This window comes from Euprymna scolopes, chromosome 6, assembly GCF_053919585.1.
Source record: "Euprymna scolopes isolate OS-2025 chromosome 6, ASM5391958v1, whole genome shotgun sequence".
NCBI lineage: Eukaryota > Metazoa > Mollusca > Cephalopoda > Sepiida > Sepiolidae > Euprymna > Euprymna scolopes.
The window spans coordinates 78,170,766-78,187,195 of NC_136487.1; the positions used below are offsets into that span (position 1 = coordinate 78,170,766).

General features: G+C 33.7%; 1 pseudogene; it reads left to right on the forward strand.

Moving 5' to 3' along the window:
* Positions 1 to 9,251: 9,251 nt before the first annotated feature.
* Positions 9,252 to 9,463, forward strand: LOC145278542 (U2 spliceosomal RNA; annotated as a pseudogene).
* Positions 9,464 to 16,430: the final 6,967 nt, after the last annotated feature.

The following is a 16,430-nucleotide window of genomic DNA, read 5'->3' on the forward strand; positions in this document are numbered from 1 at the left end:
CTAACTATATCTAGAACTTCCCATTTTTCCATGACGTCATACACATGTTAAAACGTGTGTCTTCTTTCACGTGTTCTGGACATGCGTGTCTAAAACTTTTTCCTTTGTTTACAAAAGGAATTTTAACCTATAATCCCAATAACCTATTTTTCCAATATGTTAAAAACATGTTTATTAAATTATCTTGTATAGTTGCATTCCTCAATTGAATTTTTCATAAATAGACTTGTCAACGCACATTCTTTTCTTGAAACTATTTTATCTCTAAGCTAAACAATGGTTTGTTTTACATTCCATTTTCTAATTCTCTCTCGTAATCTATTTCTAAACCTAATTAACGAGGTTCGAATTTCGTCTATTCTATTTCATTTTCATTTTAACTAAATCTCTCTATTTTTATACTTACATGAAAAGGGGGGCAGCCCTTATCATGTAACAGTGGTTCTCGATTGATGAACTATGTCGGATATATACTTGAGAGTCAAAACAATGATAGGAATATTCTCTTGTCATAGTCCTAATGATAACTTATCAAAAAATGAAGAAACCTACATCTGGTTAAAAAAAAAATTATGATACGAGACAAACAGGTTATTAAAAACTGTAACCACCAAACCTCTTAGTCTATACCTCTTTCGATAATATATCCCCGCATTGTTTCGAACCCTCCTGGATTTCTCTTTCCTGCTGATCTCAAGCAAGACTGTTTCAGAAACAGTACGGTTGGGGACTGAGCAAACTTCACCACGTTCTATTGAAAAATAAACCGAGGCGTTTTAATTACTACGTACAACCAAGCGCTATGTGAATTTAGGTGTGCAAAAGTAATGTTAATATGATGAGAGTGAACCTGTATAGAGCAGTGGAAGTGTCATTGAGTTGACGTTTTTTTTTTACAAAGGTATCACCACTTATCAAAGCCCGGAGGTCACTGGAGGATAAGGGTTAATGGAGATACATTAGTCAATGTGATTATCGCGTAGTAAACGTAAGTAGGAGAAGTTTTGTAAATTGGATTACCCAGGAGGATGGTTCATCAAGAACTTGTTTACGTTGGACTTGAAGAAAATCACATTGTAGTCAGATAGAAAGCAGGAAAACGGAAGGCAGTTCCACAGGCGTGCAGTTCTAAGAAAGAAGCTTTGTTCATGGAATCTACGTTTAGGTTTAGGCACAGATAAAGAGTGGAGGTGGAATTTTTGATAGTGGTTTTGGCTAGACGAGTGTTTTTTTGTGAAAGTTAAGTGCCCGTTCCTCCATTGCGAATAGGTTTAAATTGGACATCCAGTGTGTTATAATTGTCGTGTGAGACAAGCAAGATCGGATCAAAAAGTGGAAACTGTATCATTGATTAGTTATTCTTCAATTATACGGTTTTTACTATTAACCATAATTACATAAACAATCAAGCCAACAGTCACTAGCCCTGTTTATTCTACTATTCTCCGCTTCACCTTTCATTTTTAATCTAATTTACTTTATATTCTATGACTCTTATAAAGTTGGTTGGTTTGGTTGTTTTGTTTTACGGCATATCAACCCTTTTCATGGCGAATCCAGTTATTTTGAAGAAAAATGTTAATAGAATGTAATTGTTTTTTTTTTGTTGTTTTTTTTTCAAGTCAGTTTCTATTTAACCCATAGTTGGAAACCTAACAGGTACTACAACTCCGGGTCAGAGTGTACCTGGGAGCAATGGCAATTAAAAAATGGTTCCACACACCCCAAAACCCGCTAGATGGGGGCCTCACCATCGGATATAGTTTAAGGTCATATACAGGACCGACTCTTATAAAAGAACTGGGTTTAAATTTCAAACTCTATTATGCAATGTCACGCGTAAATTATACAGATTGATCTCAAGTATAAGATCCACTTATCAAAAGGTTACTAACTTGTTTAATAGGTGGGTAATTGCTGTAATATTTCAGGTGTATGAAAGAAACATCATTACGATGTATTTACATTCGTACTTTGACGTTGGCACAAAGTTTTTGCAGATTTCTTAGAGGAGTAATGTAAACTATTGTAATTGTAAACTTTCTCATTTGTGATGTTTTCATTTCTCTCGGTGATAAAGATTAAGTTATGCTTTTTTTCGTTATTAAAGCAACACTCATATTTTTCTGTAGTATTCTTATTTATGATGGCATTAGAACGATATAATTTAATCAACAGAAAGTGAATCATATGATAATACTCATCCTCACACAGCACTACTAAAGATCCCGTAGGTTGCTTAGGTAATCCTGTCCCATCCTTCATATTCCGCTCACCTAGCTCCCTCAGATTATCACTTATTTTGATGATTACAAAACTATTTAGATGGCCTTTGATAGACATCACACGAGGATATTGAACACGAGTAAGATTCATATTTCTGCATTCAAACCTAATGGATTTTACAAGCGAAACATTTACAAACTCCTTGACAGATGGAATCAAGTTAGAGTGAATAAGAGTCGTTTTTATTACGAATAAAGATAAAAAAAACGCACACCCTTTTTCATTTTCAAGGGTAAATTTGAAATCGGTAAAAACGTTTGCCCGACCTGATATATAACTATTAAGGCTAGGAAAACCGCATACCCTTTTCATTGTTTTGATTCTCGAGTATGAATCCGTTGACAGCTTATACGATTTTATATAGACTGATGTGGTTCTCGGTTGATTAATTGTCTAACTGTGTTGGATATATACTTGAAAGTCAAAAACCTGAAAAGAATATGCTGTTGTCATGGCCGTAATAATAATATAGGTTAATCTTATTGTTTATGTGCTAGTCCTTACATATAAATGGTCTCTTATTTTCTTTTTTTATCATTATTTCAGAATTTATCCGATTCCATTAAAAAATATTCCACGCTATTTCCGCTCTTAATCCGGTTTGGCAACTTGTTCCAAAAATATACTTCTCTCTTAGGATAAAAAATAATTCAATTTGTTAATCGATTTATTTATTGGTTTTTGAAATCGACATTGACACTACGTTTCCAGATCGATGAGAAATAAATAAAGAAGGTATTTAACCCATAGACTGATATGCCATTAATATTTAGAAAAAAATATATGACTGATATTCTGTCTATGCGTCTTCTAATTCAATAATATCTTGAACATGACAGTCCTAAAATAAAATAAAAAAAAATGAGTATTCGTGACCGACATTTTAGTAAATAAAAATATATTTGCAATAACGTAAAACATTACGAGCCTATAATAGTGTACGTTTTATCGTTTCGTCAGAATACTCAGCTGCAAGTAAAAAAAGTTGCCGAAAAACAGTTTTTACAAAGACTCATCCAGCTACAACCACTGTCAATAGTCTCACCCTCTCTCCTTTTCTCTCTCTGTCGCCCTCTCGCTAACTAAAAATAAAGGAAATTTATATATGTTTCATTCTTAAACCTACCCATCTGTGGAACTCAATGCCGCGGGGTTGCTTCTTAGCTGATTATAAAATGGTCGCTTTCAAGTCTAATGTAAACAAATTGACCAATCAAATTCATACCACACACCATTATTATTATCCAGAATAACGGTGTTGTCTCACCATCCTTCTGATAAACAGTTAACCGGTTTCCTCAAGTGGCCTTTGAGCCTTGATATGCAGTGACTCTTTCGTAAAAAAAATGTTGCCTGAAACTAAAGCACCGTATGCGTACCCACAAAACACTATTGATTGTTGGAAGATATAGAGTGTTTATCCTCAACTAGCCTGGGTGCTTGGCGTTGCCCGGGTGTTTGGAGGTATGCGTTGAGCAAAAAAAGAAGTGGTAGTAGGCAGGCACGCTCGAACCCGTACCGCGAAGAAGAAAAGAACGTGTAAAAAAATGTGACGTCTTTGATATTGCGTTCATGTCCAAACTGGAAATGACGAATGTTTAAATTAAGGCTAGTCAATCGAAAACAGCGAATACCTTTCGAAAATATAGGCGACAAAGCGACCCCTCCCTGTAGAAAAGTGCCTAGTTGAGGGTGAAGAAAGAAATATTTTTAGCCAACTTTTCGATATTTGTCGTGTGAAGAGTCGAGCTTCAAAACGACACCAATCTCGTAAAATTTCGTCGCCTCTGTCGAAAGTTTTAGGCATACATACATATATACATACATTTAAACAGACAGGTAATATTTATATTATAGATGATCCTTAACTCAAATCAATGACCATTGAGATGGGAAGACAATGTGAGAGAGATGCGTTTCTTACAATATACACCGTTTTGTAATCCTGTCTTTGAGAGAAACAGGTTCAATCTGTGAATCAGCGACGTGGACACGTCGTTTTGCTTGCAAAACAACATTATGCAAATACCAGTATTCCAAAATATATTATTTTATATTAGTTATGAAAACCACATTGAATAATATTAGTTTTTAAGACCACATAATGCAAGTCTAGTATTAAAACCTATATTATCTAATACTAGTATTGAAAATCACATTATATAAGCTAGTATTGTAAACGATATATTATAGTATTAAAAACATATAATGCGAAGTTAGTATTACTGTTATTTTAATCTAACTAATATATGTGCGTAGGTTTTTAGCAGCCTCATATCAAATAAGTCAGCCAGCCTAATGATACTAAGTCGACAATTAAAATATTATAAACATATATTCTAAATATCCAATTCTTTACTTTAAACGATCCTTTATCTATATAAACTAAAGAAAGTTAGGCGATAATGTGGGTTGCAATTATGCAAAATTATTGTCGAACCTAGTAACATATTCAATAATTATGAAAAATGATAAAATATGAGTTAATTGACCGGTGTGTTTGTAATGAAATAATCAGCTCATGAAAAATATCAAAGTTATTATTTTAGTAAGGGGGCAGTACAGTTTTAATAAAAAAAAATACTAGAATATGATTGTGCCTTCATTCATGCTGAATAGAACGCTCACAGCATGCCCAGCAACAATATATTACATAGGAAAAATGCTGCTGTGGAATTTCCATTGGTCCCGCTAGTTATTATTATTATTATTATTATTATTATTAGTAGTAGTAGTAGTAGTAGTAGTAGTAGTAATCGTCGTCGTCGCAGTAGTAGTAGTAGTAGTAGTAGAAGTAGTATCCTAATCTAAACTGGATATCTATTTTATTTAATAAAGCATGCTAAATAAAATTTTTAAAAAACTAGCAGGGCCTGTTTCTCGACATTGCTCGAGGGCATCTAACAATCTTATATAAAAATCTTATTAAATATACTTTTTGAATTGTTAAGTACGCTTGTATCAGCCTTATCTGCTTGAATCATGGCACAAAGCCAGAACAGATTCGGTAAGAGAATTTCCACCTCTTCCAAATAAAATTATGATGTGCGAGTCTTGTAAAATAGTAACTGTGGATAAACTGGTAAAAATGTGAACACAGAGAAATGATATGTATTAAATGGTTACTTAGGTATTTATTAATCAGATCATGTAAACTTCGAAAAATAAATGAAAGTCATCGCTGGAATTGTTTTACCGAAACACTAGAAAAAAATATGATTTTATGGCATAAACAAATGTATATACCCCTAAAAGAAACCTATTCTCACCAGTAAAATCGTTTCGTAGTAGAATTGACTGAAAAAGGACTTAAAACATTGTAATTGATTTTTGAATCTGTATTACTGTACACATAGATTCGAAAAAGTTGTCAAAAAACAAATATATAACAAATAAATGTTATCAATGGCAAGATAAGTTACTTTTCTACCTAAATGGATATATTTTTGTGTTTTTATTCAATGTAACATGTTTATTCAGCTCGAAACCCATACATTGTTTAGCGATGTATTGGAAAATTCAAAATGGCGGCCAATTCTCTCTTTAACAAGGTAAGTTTGGAAAAAGGTGTACTAAATAATAAACTAGACAAAATACTGTTAGAAACTCGCTCAATATATGTTACAGTGACATAACTTGACATATATTCGGTGGTTTTTAATAGTATTTTGTCTAGTTTATTATTTATAACACCTTTTCCTGAACTTACCGTGTTAACGGGGGAATCGGCCGCCATCTTGAATTTTCAAATACATCGGTAAACACTGCATGTTTTTCGAGCTGAATAAACATGTTAAATTGAATAAAAACACGAAAATTATATCCAGTTTGGTAGAAAAGTAACTTATCTTGCCTTTGATAACATTTATTTGTTATATATTTGTTTTTTTGACAACTTTTTCGAATCTATGTGTACAGTAATACAAACCCTGATTTTTTACTTATCAATAATGAATATTGGTGATTGTATGAAGTGAATAAAAATGTAATACGTGACCGAAATGGGATTTTTTTAAAACTGTGAAATTGCCTTACAATTATCATTAATGGTAAGTGTTTAAATAATGATAATCTGATATTATAAGAAGTAGTATAAGTTGTTTTTATTTTAGACCGTATTCTGGAATAATGGATCTGAAGTGCATATAAATATATAGTGACATAAGTTAAATGTTTTTATGTAAATGAATGCGTTTGTATATATATATATATATATATATATATATATATATATATATATATATTTGGCTATTTATTTGTATATATATATATATATATATATATATATATATATTTGGCTTTTTATTTGCATAAAGCTCTTGGATATACGGTATTTGATGTACTATCTGGTCCTAATGTATGTAGACATTGTCGGTGGTCCTACCAGTGAACATCTTTCTGAAACTGCCTATGGCTAAAGCAAGATGAAGCTAAGTTGGGATCCACAAGGATTGCACAATCTGATGAAATAATTGGTGTATTTGAAATGAATTTCAATTCACTTTTAGCCACACCTATGCGTGACCTATGTAGCTAGACACTTTTAAAACACTTTCCCAAGAAGTAGTATTTAATACAGTACCCTTAATCTGAAAACCAAAATCCAATCGTGATTGACTAGTGGTTGTAGAGATATAAGATACTAGCAAGTGTGGGAAGTTTTGTAGGTGGAGTCTCTTTTTTCATGTCAGCAAACTTGACATTATTTACTATGCCCTTATCTCAGTTCACACTGCATGTAAATTTTAAGCCTAGAAGTTTCAATATTGGATACTCGAAAGTATTCTATTATCCATCACAAATGGCGGTTTGTAGTTTTCTAATAATATTTTAAAAATCTTAGTCTTGGTAGCATTATATATAACCATAGCCCATAAATTTACACCTTTTTAATCTTCATAAATTATTTTCCAAATTGAGAGTACCTCACATTTTCCTGTAAAATATCTGATAAGTATACAAGTGTACGAAGTTACTATATTTACACACCCGACTCATTGACTAGAGAAATTTGTTTTAGATTAACCCCACAAAACAACGTTAGTTACCTATATTTCCTTTACCTTTCTCTCCGCTAGCCAGGTCAGTACTCTATTCGACCATGTCTATAACACTATACAACCCCGATCATACGCTTTACAACAACGCCCACTAATTAACATAGGCGGGTGAGTGAGATATATAAAGGTATCAATCACTAATACCGGGGAAGTCCGGCAAAGACCGTCAAATAGGCAAGACGCTTATGCTGGCTCCAGTAAAACATGCAACACGCCACCTGCCTGAATATCTCCAACTGAAGTATATCTGAAGACATGTAAATATGTATACAACTTTTCCTCCTAATATATTATTGTATGCATTTACTGTCGTGTTCTTGTTAATTATTTGTGCGGAAACAATATATTCCATTCATGAAAAGGAGTAAAATCTGTTTAAAATAATAAAAATGTAAACATAGCAATTTAGTAAAGAAAAAATGACAACTTTGATACAATTAAAATGAACTTTACTCACTGAACTTCATTGTATTATATGCCCAAAGATCAGACTACGCTTAAAAAGTTAAGGCGCTGATTTCAATTATCATCTATATGGGTAAAGATCAATTTCAAATATCATCTTTTTTTACATGGAGGTCACCACTTATCAAGGCCCGGAGGCCACTCAGGGATAAGAGTTATTGCGTGTACAGTAATCAATGAGATAGTATTGTAGTAATCATTAGTATTGGAGATTTGATAGAGTGTCTTACTTAAGAGGGCGGTCTGTCAGGAATTTGTTTATGTTGGACTTGAAGACATCCAAGTTGTAGTCAGGTGGGAAACAGGCAAACGGAAGAGAGTTCTACAGTCGTGCACTTCTGGGAAAGAAGCTCTGCTCATGGAATCTACGTTTGGATTTAGGCACTGATAAAGAGTGGGAAAAAATATTGAGAGTGGTTTCAGCCAGACAGGTGTTTCTCGTGAAAGATTGGCGAAACGTGGGCAAATGTCAAGTTCAAATATCATCTATATAACAAAAATAAACAAATCTTTCCACAATCGCAGAGTATCACAAAATCCAAGTTAGTTTTCGTAACATTGTTAAACCCAAGAACGTTCATGCATCACCGATAAATGCAATACTCTGAAGTGGAGGAAAACCGAAAAGTTGAACCTAGAATAAGGACTGGACCTCCAAAACTGACCACAAATTTGTATGACCGACACCTTCTGCGACGTTCTCTGTCTAATCAAGAAGTTAGTAATCAATAATTAATGAAGTAGTGATCCATTACGTTGCGGTGCAGAAATTTAAAATCGCATTATATACCAGCGGTTGTTGGCGAAAAGATAAATGAGAAAGAGGCCTGCAAGGAAATGACTTTTGACACGAAAAAATACTCAAAGTCGATTAAATTCATGTCGGATTCCTAAAAAAGTTAATCGTGGAAAGACGGTAAAAGTGATTTTCTCCAATGAATCTCTTTTTAGCTGCTTTGCTAATAAGTGAGAAAATTCGTTTAAGAAGACGTGTTGGAGAAAGATTTAAAATCCCCAATGCATCGTTTCCACAGACAAGCGGGCTCCGAACCTTGTTTATATTTGAGGGCGTTTCTCTTTTCGTTGTGTTCGAGATTAATGACGGTACAAAATCAAGGAAACCGGAATAGTACTTAAATACCTTAAAACACCTTCTTTTATAGAATAACACTATCCTGATTGAAATATCAATACGAATAAAACTCACACTGAACAGTAAAGGAAGGTACATTAAGTATTACATTAAAAACATCTGAATGTCAATGTATTTTCTTCACTTGGGAATAGTTTAATTACTAGTTAGAATTATTGATCGCGTGCAAGTGACTCTATAAGTCACTCGGTTGATCGGTCTGTCGGTCCGTCCGTTACTCTTTTGTGATTGGCCTTTTTGGTTAAGATCAAAGATATGTTGTTAATAGATGTTTTTCTTATCTTTTTAAGCTTGTCTTGGCGTTTTGGCCAAGATCAATGTGTAGTATCTGTTCTTACTACATGCTGTACTTATGTTTGTAACTTTGTGATATAAAGTGGGACATGATTTTCTGTATTAATTTAATGTAAAATGACCAGCCACTTTACAACCAGTCAGTCTCAAAGCCATTCAAGTAATTCTCCAGATCATTCAAGTTGTTTTTGAAGGATTCCAGTTATTTTTTAAGCATTCGAGTCATTCTTAAGGTCATTCAATTCATTCTAAAGTTCATTAAAGTCAGTCTAAGTCTTTTACATGTTATTTATTTAACTCATTTCATCCCATTTTTCGGTCATTTTAGTTTATCTTTAAGAATTTCATGTCAATCCTACATTCACGCATACATTCCTTACACGAGAGCACGCGACTAATGGCTATTGGCCTTGTATATGCTAAAAAGAAGAGCAACATATCTACATTTATGTACATTTCGAAATTATATGACAATATAAGTACATATATACACTAATAATATTTTTGTGTATTGATATTCATATTAAAAATCCTTTCTTCTATTTATTTAAAAAGAAAATACAACTTTGTTATATATATGCCCCTCGTTAAAAAAGAAGAGTTTAATACTTTGAAAGATGATATCATAGCAACAAAAATATATTGAACTACCTCTTTAATAGAAGGGAATGCTTATAAAGAATGGTATTTGTTATGACATAAAGTAATCTACAAATTTAAGAAACAATGGACGCCTATACAATAGCATTTTACACGTGGTTATGTGGCGATTCGTGGCAGTCATGGCTCAAGAATAATGACGTGTACTTCTTTTGACACACTTTTACTAATACACTTTTTGTTAAATATACCACTGTATTTGTCTACACAATTATTACAACAGCACATACACAACATGACTTCAAAGGTATTACATTAGTCTGAAATAGTTTAGTAAATTAAATAGAACGGCCTGTCTCTGCTTTATCGTTATTTTTCTGGTATGTGTTCGTCTGAGCTCCAATCAATATGAAGCTTTTGCAAAAAAAAAAAAAAAAAAATTCCCCAAATCACTCATCTATTTGAAACCACTCTATATAATTTCCTCGTACTCTCTATATGTGCTTAAACCGAAACGAGAATTCCATGAACAAAGCTTCTCTCCAAAATCTACCCGCCTATAAATCTCTGTTCAACTGGACGGCTTTCTAGCTGACTACAATATAGTCGTCTTCAAGTCCAACGTTAAAAGGTTCTTGTTGAGCCGTCCCCGTTAGTAATCAAATTATTCCAAATTTCCAATACTAACGATTACTATACTAGTGTCCCAAAGAATACTGTACTACTATTAACCCTTACCCTCCAGTGGTCTTCAGGCCTTGATAAGAGGTGGTTTCTTTGTAAAATATATAGAAGCAATAGTACAGTTGCAGCTCCACACAGATGCCAAATTTGCTTTAGTAATAGAAATAAGATTGTAACTTATCTCTATTACGATATAAAACGAGCCTTGCCCGTGTGTCTGTGTCTGCGTGTCTATGAGTCTGTTCCTTATTATGGACTCGAAAACGGCTGTTTCGATTTTTTCTGAAATTTTTACACAAAGGCATTTTACGTGCCGTGCAGTGTCTGTAGAAAGGCTTTGGGTCAGAATGTCTTCAATAAGTACCGATAATCGATATTCGAACTAATCCGATGAAAGAAGGCAATTTTAACTAAAGTTGACATCTTTCACATCCTAACACCACACGTGCATTTGAGAAGTTTTATTATCACACAAACTGAAGGACTCAAAATATAAACTCAACAGTAGATTCTTTTATGTGACAAGGGCGCGTTCGTAATGAATGTTTCTGTTTAAAGCATATTTTCATCATGATACTTTGCTTTTATATTTACACTTAAATCCAAGCAATTACCACCGCAAAAGCAGTAAGGCCATGCGTTTAAATTCAACAGTAAGTTCTTTGATATGACAAAAGCGCGTCCGAAATAAATGTTTTGGTTTACAGAACAACTGAAGCATGATACTTGACTTTTACATTTCAAACTTTAATTGAAGATATATATAAAAATAATTTTATAAAATCAACAGTAGGTTCTTTACAGTGCAATAGGCATGCGAAGCTTCCTCCAGGTATATCGCAATTGGTCCTCAATTAGAGAAGGTAATCAATCGATTTTATTGGAAAATGGGCTATTTACTCGATTTCGATGATGATAAAAATATGGAAGTGTGAAACATTCGTTGATCATCATCCAATCCTGAACAAAGTCGCTCCCACCCTGTTATAGTATAGTTTCTGCTTCTAAAAAAACACATACAATCTCTATTAATTATAGACAAATACAAAAATCGCTGAGTGCCGAGGTACATGGAGGTCTTTATTTCTTCCCGATTAATACTGGTATTGTCTTTATAGTACAAAATAAGACAGACCATGAAAGAAAATTCTAACAAGCAATTCGAATAAAGGTTGCGCTGTTGCATCCAATCTTTATTTCCTTCAGATTGCCTATTCTACTTCAATATATTTCTTTCGGTGGTGTTTTTTTTTTTTTTATCTTTCGTTAAATCAGATAAAGGTCAGTAACGCCCTGTGTGTTTCACATTTCACTCAATTTCCGAAAATTACTACAAGGATTACTGAACGAAATAATTAATGTAACCGATGCTGCGATGTCTGAAATTGGTGTTCTATAAAGAGAAGCACTTTGAAAAGAAATAAAAGAGCCTTTGTGTAAGGTACGCCCACTGTTTTTTTTTATCCCTTCTGTTAATACCAAATCGCCACACGGGTCACGCATAAACACGTAATTAGGGAAGAATTATTGAATTCCTTCCCTGACAAAACTCCGCAGGGCCGAATACTATTACCGGATTTCAAAGAATTGCGACCTTAAGATACTAAACTAATATAATAAACTAACAAGAACTCGACGTTTTCAAATACGTCTGTTGACTCTATGTTATTTACAACTCAAACGTGACAGACAAAGCGACTGGTGTAACCTCTTATAAGCATACCCTAGCACACCAAAACCACTAGAACTTTTGCCATTGTAAAGATGTGTCCTATTGACTGAAGAAAGATCCAATTTATGTGCTGCTATAGTGGTTATCCTCCCAGGCTTTACCTTCTCACCCTTTGGAAGAGATTGGTGTATTGCCAATCGCACAAGGAGCTCCTATCTGGAAATGGCAGTGAAGCTGCTAATGTATATCTGTGCAGTCCAGGGTGCTCTTCCTCTATTCTGTATGCTCTGGATTTTACAATCCTACTTTCTAAACATTGTGTCAGGCCATCTCATCTCGGCAGGGGGATAAAAGTCTAGTTGCGCCTCAGAAAAAACGATTATCACTTATTAGGTGATGTTGGTGTCTTTATGTGTAGCAGAGTGCGGACGCACGTATGCAAATGCAAGCGAAATTACGACACCGATGAAGAAAAAAGACAATAAAAAGAAGAAAGAGCACGTTGCAGAATACGATCACATTAGAGAAGTGGGTAACGTCACAGATGTAACGAGAAGTCACGCGGGGCGGGTGAATGAGTAAATGGATGTCGTTGTTACAATGGGAAAAAGAAGTTGAAGTATTTTGCTATTCTTTGTATACTTTGCAACTGAGGCTATAAAGTGCTGGGTAACGGTACACATGTTTCAGGACCTATATCGCCGGGGATTTTCTTCTCGGTACCAAAGCAACCAGAGTCTAAACCGTTTTTGATATGGCTTTTTCTTTGTTGACTAAGCTATACTTCTAGTCATGTAAAGTTATGTAAAGTCATTCTCCCAGCCTTTATCTTCTCCGCCTTTGAGAAGAAATTGATTTATTGCTAATCGCCAACGGGTTGCCCACGCTTTATTTTTTTTTTTATTGTTGACCTTTTTCTAAGGCCCTGGTTTTCAAATGCAAGTCCCGACCCTTGTGTCACATCATCCCGTCATGAGTTAGAGCAGATAAACAGATTGGCGCATTTGAAAGATGATGCATCTACTTAAACTAAGAAAAGTATTTCTAATTAAAGTGTACCAGATAGAACGACGGACACGCAGAGATAACTGAACGCATCGAAGATGAAATACGTTCATTCAAGCAATGACAATTCCTGTTAAAACTTAAGCGTGACAGACCAAACACAATTATTGTTATAACTTAAACGTTATAGACCAAACACAATTCTTGTTATAACTTAAGCGTGATAGACCAAACACAATTCGTGTTATAATTTAAGCGTGATAGACCAAACACAATTCTTGTTATAACTTAAGCATGATAGACAAAACAAAATTCCTGTTATAACTTAAACATTATAGACATAAACCCAATTATTTTTATAACTTAAACATTAGAGAGGAAGGAGCATGCTTTTTAAATATTAAACGTTGCAGACAAAACTGCTAGTTTTAACTTAAATGTAAACAAAGAAAAGAAAAGACTTCGTAAACATAAACGTGAATGATCAAAGAAAATACTTTGAAGACTTAAGCGCAGATAACTAAGAATATGCCTTTTACACAGGAAAGTGAGAGACTGAAGACAGTGCTTTATAAAATTTCAACCTGAAAGACTAAAAAATGGTTTTGACCTTTTAAATATGAAAGATAAGAAAATACATTTTACAACTGATGTGTGACAGACTAAAATAAAAGCTTTTTACTACTTCAGCATGACAGACTAATGAAGCCTCTACTTCAAACTGAACATTGATAGACGATTAATAATACAATTTCAAACAAAACCGCGATGAAATAACTTTAATACAATTTATAACTTAAGGAATTACTTAACTTCCTTCCATGACAAAACACCACAGAACCGAAAACTATTGCAGAATTTCAAAGGATTGCGACCTTAAGATACAAAAGTAATAAACTAACAATAGGGGGCGCTCGCGGCTTTGCACCAGCCTAAACTACGCTTAAATGTGATATTTTAATTTGTCCAGATTTCGTATATATTATTATAAAATCGTGATTTCAAAAGTAAAAATATATATTTAGATGCTATCAGCTGGAATCGAAACTGAAACTGTAGCATTCAATGTTAGCGGCGTTACCACTGTACCAACCTGATACAAAAATGAACAATTAAATATAGACTAAGATGAATGTACAACATGTTTAACGATTCTTTTTTTCAATTTAGACACATTTTTGACCCCTATAAAAAGAATGTTAACCGACTAAAGGCCAAGAAAAGAACGGCATGTGAAAAAGAAAAAAAAACAAAACAAAAACAAAACAAAAAAGCTCAATCATTTGAGGCCCCTAGCGCCGCTCTGCGACTTTAAGTTTCCGAGGAGATAGATTTGAAAATATGGAGACAGGCCGACAGACAGACCGACAGACATATAGCCGTTTACCCACCAGACGAACAAGAACTCATAGTTCTCAAATACGTCCGTTAACTATCTGCTGTTTATAACTTAAACGTTTCAGACAAAGCTACAGACGCTTTGAGTATACCCTTGCACATCCAAACTATCAGAATTTCTTCCATTGTTAAGATGGCTTTATCTTGTTGACTGAGATATGGTCAAAGTCCTGTGCAGTTCTATGAAGTTATTCCCCCAGGTTTTACATTTTTAGCTTTTAGAAAAGATTAGTGTATTGCTTATAACATGAGTAGCTCCTATCGGGAAATGCCGACCGAGCTCCTTATGTAACAGCTATACAATTTAAAACTTAAGTGTAAAAGATCAACAAACATTCAGTTTCAGACATAACTGTGAAAGATGAAAAAATATGCGTTTTCCAAATTAAATGTGGAGGATAAAAGTAGGTGGTATATAAAATCTAAATATGACAGACCAAGAAAAATACTATCTCGACCTTAAGTGTGAGATTACTGTTAAATTTATTGCAAACTTAACTATGACAGACCAACGAAGATTTTATTTTAAATTTGTACATTTCCGACTAATAAAAATTAAATTTTCAAATTGGGTATTACAGACCAAAGATCTTTCATTGAAATTAAAGCGTAAGAGACCAGGAAAACAACGAAGCGAGACAGACAGATATCAAATCTAATTCAAACTTAAAAATTACACGATGGAAGTGTTATTAAAAAATTAGGCTGACAAACTAAAATGTGCTCTTCCATATTTAAACCCGGCAGATCAATAAAAATGCAATTTTTATCATAAACGGTACAGACCAACGGAAATGATATTTCAACTAACAGGTGACATACCAAACGACTTACAGACTGACGGTCTGAGCCTCACATAGCAATGCTAAGACATGTTAAAGAAAATCTGAAGAATTGAAAAAATGAATAAACAAAAATGAAAGAAAAAATAAGAAACTGACAAAAGAATTCTGACTCTGTGTGCAAGCATTAGACTTGTAGAGTGGATTGGAAGAAATTGTTGGCTGGAACCAAATTAGTGGAATAGAAACGGTGACTGCTGACAATAGGAACCGATCGGCAGTTTCTATAGAATATTGCAGAATAATCGAGCAAGATCAAAGATTAGCATTCAAAGAAATCTTGGAACTGTAAAGATTTCAAATTAATGAGAAATCTCTCCAGTCTATTCCCTATGTTTCATTTTTCTTCTTTCATGTTTTCCCTGTTTATGTTGTCTGTTTCCTCATCACCCTACATCTCACTTACCCCCTTCTTTCTCGTCTCCCCCTTCCCTATATCTTCCTCTCTCTCTCTCTCTCTCTCTATATATATATATATATATATATATATACATATATATATATATACACACACACACACACACACACACACACACACATATATATATATATATATATATATATATATATATATATATACTAGCAAGAGCAGTGTACAGGCGTAACCCTGGTAAAATGTAAAATAATTATTGGACTATAATAATAGTATCGACTAAAAAGCGATTTCCTAAAAAAATATTTCTACTATAATAAAACCAAGCGCGGAAACTATATTTAATGTTTTAGAATATGTTTCCTGGCTTCACTCATGCAAGCTTGAAATTAAACTTAGTTCCGTGCTAGATTAGGGTAAGGTTTAGTGAAAAAGAAATGTTTGCTTCGTAATATGTACGCTGAAGATTGTCACTCTCAATTAGACTAAGCCAAACACTGGGATTCTTTCTGCCATGGTATTTTGTTTTCCTGTGAAATGGTCTCTGTTAGTCAAAATCTCACTACCAAAATTTCTAGAAAAGTAAACATTTTACAAC